Consider the following 6,000-nt stretch of genomic DNA (forward strand, 5'->3'; position numbering starts at 1 on the left):
TCACAACATACTCTACGACCATAAGACTTAGGAGCTGAATTAGGCCATTTGACCCAAGCGTTTGCTCCACCATTCCATTATGGCTGATCCATTATCTCTCACTCAATCCCATTTCCCTGCCTTCTCCCCATAGCCACTAACAAACTTTATCAATCAAGAATTGATCAATCTCCACTTTAAATATATCCAATGACTTGGCCTCCACAGCAGTCTATGGCAATGAATTCCATGGATTCAACCCCCTGGTGAAATAAATTTCTCCTCATCTCTGCTCTTAAGGGATGTCCTTGTGTTCTGCAGCTGTGCCCTTTAGTCCTAGAAGCCCCTACAATAGTAAGCTTTCTCTTGAGTTCCACTGCATCTAGGCCTTTCAATATTTAAACACAAGAACATCCGCAGATGCTGAAAATCCAAAGCACCACATCCAAAATGCTGGAGAACGGGCAGCATCTTTGGAAAAGAGTAAACAGTCAATATTTCAGGCCAAGACCATTCAATATTTAATAGGTTTCAATGAAAAATCCCCTCATTCTTCTAAACCCCATCAAGTACAGACCCAGAGCCACCAAATGCCCCTCATAAATTAACCCTTTTATTCCTGGAATAATTATTTTGAACCTACCTCTGGACCCTCCCGAATGCCAACATATCCTTTCTTAGATAAGGGGCCAAAATCTGCTCACACTAATCCAAGTGTGGTCTCACCAATGCCTTCAGAAGCCTTAGAATCTAAGAAACATCCGAATGAGCCCTCAAATTGCAAAGCACAGAAGGGCATGGACAATTATTTGGTGACTGTAGATAAATTAAATTGATGGTCAGTATGGGCACAATTGGCTTGGACCCTGATTCTGTGAGGTATGACTTTCTGACTTCTTGACTCTAAGATCATACGTGTAGCCATTCCATTGCCAAAGGAAGGAAACTAGTTGTTCACTTTGGAGTCAGTAATCTTTAATAAAAACTTTCACTCTTTAAGTTGATAAAGAATGAAAACAAAATCATCGCTTTAAGCTGAAATTAATTTATCATGCTTGGAAAGTCTGAAAGGCATTTGGCAAGAAGCCCTACATACTTAAGGTTTTATTCAGTTTGAAGCTCTGTTTGGTTGCTATGTCATGCATGGCCCTGTTTCAGTGTTTACAGCCATTGTGAACAGTGTGGATAAATGAGAATTTTGGCAGTTTTTAAGCCATTTTGAAATTTAATGTCTTCCAGTAATTCCTAGTTCAGTGATCTTGTCTAAACCTGGTAGTGACGTAAAGTGCACTGTTCAGTGCAAGCAACTATTATCAACGTTCAACACTTGGAGTCTTTTGCAATTATAATCAAGACTTTAATTACCCATTAACTTTCCAATATAGCATAGAGGCACAGAGCACTGCAGTGCTGAAGCATACACTTTGGAACATCTAGTGTCTGCTAACCTGGCTTTGCTCGAATGCTATCTGCCTACACCCAAACCAAGAATATCCATGCCCACCTGAGCCATGCACCTAACCAAACTTCTCTTAAAAGTTATCATCAAAACTGCATCCACTACTTCCGCTGGCGGCTTAACCCTTTGAGTTAACAACTTCCCTCTCTGGTTCCTGTTAAATGTTGCCCCAACATAAGCCTATGACTTGTAGCTCTGGTCTCAGCCAACCCAGTGGAAAAAGACTGCCTGCATTCACCCTCCCTATAATTGTGCATACCTCTGTAAGATCTCCCCTCATTTCAGGGAATAAAGTCCTAACCTTATCAACCTATCCCTATAATTCAGCTCCTCAAATCCCAGCAAAATCATTATAAATTTTCTCTGCAAAACACAGAAAATGCTGGTGGAACAGAGCAGGCCAGTCAGCATCTATAGGAAGAAGTACAGTTGATGTTTCGGGCCGAGACCCTTCGTCAGGACTAACTGAAAGAAGGGATAGTAAGAGATTTGAAAGTGAGGGGAGTGGGGGAGATCCGAAATGATAGGAGAAGACCAGAGGGGGTGGGATGAAGCCAAGTGCTGTAAAGTTGATTGGCAAAAGGGATACACAGCTGGAGAAGGGAAAGGATCATTGGACGGGAGGCCTAGGGAGAAAGAAAGGGGGAGGGGAGCACCAGAGGGAGGTGGAGAGCAGGCAAGGAGTGATTGTGAGAGGGACAGAGAATGAAAAAAGTGAGAGAAAAGAAGAAAAAAAGGGGAAAAATAATAAATAAATAAGGGATGGGGTAAGAAGGGGAGGGGGGCATTAACGGAAGTTAGAGAAATCAATGTTCATGCCATCAAGTTGGAGGCTACCTAGACGGTATATAAGGTGTTGTTCCTCCAACCTGAGTGTGGCTTCATCTTGACAGTAGCGGAGGCCATGGATAGACATATCAGAATGGGAATGGGACATGGAATTAAAATGTGTGGCCACTGGGAGATCCAGTGGTGGACAGAGTTTAGGTGTCCAGCGAAACGGTCCCCCAGTCTGCATCGGGTCTCGCCAATATATAGAAGGCCGCACCAGGAGCACCGGACGCAGTATACCACAGCAGCCGACTCACAGGTGAAGTGCTGCCTCACCTGGAAGGACTGTCTGGGGCCCTGAATGGTGGTGAGGGAGGAAGTGTAAGGGCAGGTGTAGCACTTGTTCCACTTACAAGGGCAAGTGCCGGGAGGGAGATCGATGGTGTACTCTTTCAATTCTTTTGACATCTTTCAATTCAATTCTTTTCAAGCTTAGTTGCTATTCAACCATACAAGAATACAACCAAACAAGACAGCGTTACTCCGTGGCCAAAGTGCAGCCGTCACACACAGCACAATATAGGAAGCCCATATTGGTAATACAGCCATGTATGGAAGAGTTCAGACTCGAGCCATCAATCTACAGTCAACCATAGAGCTTGTCTCCTGCCGAGCAAACACTGGGGGCAGCGCCGACTGAACGCCGCACCACGCCACCCCCGCTGGAGCTCACTGGCTCAGGCTCCTCTCTCCTAGCCGTTGTAAACCGGTGACACTGTGGCTAAAAGGCCTAGTCCTCGTATATACAAAATAACAAGCAGACATAGAATTATCAGTAAAATACAAACCCAAAATATATATATTGAAAACCAGTCGATCTCAATAGAGTTCAATAGAGCTGTAGGCAGATGATCAGAAATACACAGAATACTTGAAATTCGGCCTCCCACACTCCAAAGACGTATGGGTGGATCAGTTAAATGGTTCCATGAGTGTAATTGGGTGGCACCAGCTTGATGGACCCAAAGGGCCTGTAACGTGCTGTACCTCTAGATAACTAAAATACTAAACAATAAATAAATGAACATCTCTGCCTCCAGCACTCCTTCAGGAAATGTGTTCCAGATTTCAATTGCACATTGGGTGAAAACATTATTCCTCAAGTCTCTTTTAAATCTCTTAACCCTATTACCTTAACCCTGTGTCCTCCGTAGACACCTCTGATCAGAGACAAAATATCTATTCTACCTATGTCCCAAAAAAAAGTGGAATATATCATTCAGGTCTCACCCCAGGCTCCTCCACTCCAGGGAAAACAAATCCATCTTCTCTCGACTCCTCCTTATATCAATGAATTGGATGACGGAATTGATGACTTGGTGCAACGCACATAACATGTTGGAGGAACTCAGCAGGCCAAGCAGCATCTATGGAAAGAAAGTACAGTTGATGTCTCGGCCGGAAACTTCGACTGCACTTTTTTCCGTAGACGCTGCCTGGCCTGTTGAGCTCCTCCAGCATTTTGCGTGTGTTGCTCGGGTTTCCAGATCTGCAGTTTTTCTCTTGTCGGTGATTTGATGACCTGGTGGTCAACTTTACGGATGATACAGAGGTGAGCAGAGGAGTAGGTAGTGTTGAGGGATCGGAGAAGCTGCAGGAGGAGTTGGACAGATTAGGTGAATGGGCAAAGAAGCAGCAGATGGAATATTGTGTAAGGAAGTGTATGGTCATGCACTTTGGTAGAAGGAATAAAGGTGTAGACTATTTTCTAAAGGGAAGAAAATAAAAATTAAAAAAAATTATGCTAGACATGTAAAAATGAGGTAGGCACATATTTTCACATGATTTGGGAGTGTTCCATGGTTCGTCCATTTTGGTGTAAAGTTCTTGATTTGTTGGGGAATTGGTCGGGTCCTACCCTGCCCTTGTGCCTACAGCCTTGTCTCCTGGGTGATAGGACAATGAGACCTAATGTAAACAATGACAAATTTACTAGTTTAAAGGTGGGTCTCATTGCAGCTGCAAGAATTATATTGAAAAACTGGAAAAAACCCAGATGTCCCACTGTGAAGGAATGGACTGAGGAAATGATTAAGATCTCATCGTATGAATGGCATGTTGGGAAGAATTAACAATGAGGGAAAAGTGAAAGCTGCGTGGGATCAATTTTGGTTGTACGTTAAGTTAAACTTAAATTAGAACTTCTTTCTGTTTCTTAGTTGTATATGTTTTCCTGTCATGGGATGGCTGTGTAAATATGCTGTACTGTATCTGCTCTATGATATGCTGTGCTGCTTTGTAAAATAAGAATAAGTAATAATAAAAATTTAAATTACAAAAAAAAGTCTGAGGTGCAAAGGAACTTGAGAGTACTCATGCAGGATTCCCTGGAGGGTAACTTGTAAGTTGAGTTGGTGGTGAGGAAGACGAATGCAATGTTAGCATTCATTTCGATAGAATTTAAGAGCAAGGATGCTATGCTGAGGCTTTATAAGGCATGGGTCAGATCATACACGGGGTTTTGTGAGCAGTTTTGGGTCCTTTTTCTAAGGAAAAGATGTGCCGGCATTGGAGAAACCCCAGAGGAATTTCACAAGAATGATTTGGGAATGAAAGTGTTAATGTATGAAGAGCATCTGATGGCGCTGGACCTGTACTCGCTGGGGTTTAGAAGAATGAGGGGTGATTTCATTGAAACCTGTCAAATATTGAAAGGCCTCGATGAAGTGGATGTGGAGAGGATGTTACCTGTAGCGGGGGAGTCTAGGACCAGAGGTCACAGCCTCACAATAGAGAGAAGTCCTTTTAAAACAGAAATGAGGAGGAATTTCTTCAGCCAGAGGGTAGTGATTCTGCTGTATACACAGACAATCTGCAGTCACTGAGTGTACTTAAAGTGGAGGCTGATAGGTTCTTAATTAGTAAAGGCATCATAGGTTATGGAAAGAAGGTGGGTGAATAAGGTTGAGAGGAATAATACATCAGCCATAATTAAATGGCAGTGCAGTCTCAATGGTCCGAGAAGACTAATTCTGCTTCTAAAGTCTCATAATTGTAAAGCTACAGTAGCTTGGTGGTTAGCATGTTGCTATTACTGCATGGGGCAGCAGAGTCTGAAGTTCAGTTCCTGCGCAGTCTATGAGCAAGTTTGTACGTTCCTTCCTGTGTGTGGGTGGCTTCGTCTGGGTGCTTCGGTTTCCTCCCACTGTCCAAAGACGTAATGGTTACTGTAGGTTGTCCTGTGATTAGGCTGGGGGAAGTCGGTGGGTTGCTAGGCTGCCCAGCTCAAAGGGATGAAAGGGCAGGTTCCTCACTCTAACTCAATAAGTAAAATAAATAAAGAACAAAATAGGTAAATAAAATACCAGTGGATAAAAGTGTTGAATCACCTCTGCACCTTCTCAAGTGTATTTACATCCAGGGTAATAGAAAATTGTTTTCCCTGTTAATTAATGAAGGTATTAAAAGAACAGGAAAGCTGATGAAGTAATGAAATGACTAATGCCCACTGGCTAGATAGATAGATAGATAGATAGATAAATACTTTATTCATCCCCATGGGGAAATTCAACTTTTTTCCAATGTCCCATACACTTGTTGTAGCAAAACTAATTACATACAATAATTACATACAATAACATTAAGTTCAAGTTTAATTGTTATTCAACTATGCATGGACACCCATGAATACTGCCAAATGAAACAGGGTCAAGAAGCAACAACGCACACAAAATGCTGGTGGAACACAGCAGGCCAGGCAGCATCTACAGGGAGAAGCACTGTTGACGTTT

The sequence above is a fragment of the Hemitrygon akajei genome, chromosome 27, assembly GCF_048418815.1.
Source record: "Hemitrygon akajei chromosome 27, sHemAka1.3, whole genome shotgun sequence".
Lineage (NCBI taxonomy): Eukaryota > Metazoa > Chordata > Chondrichthyes > Myliobatiformes > Dasyatidae > Hemitrygon > Hemitrygon akajei.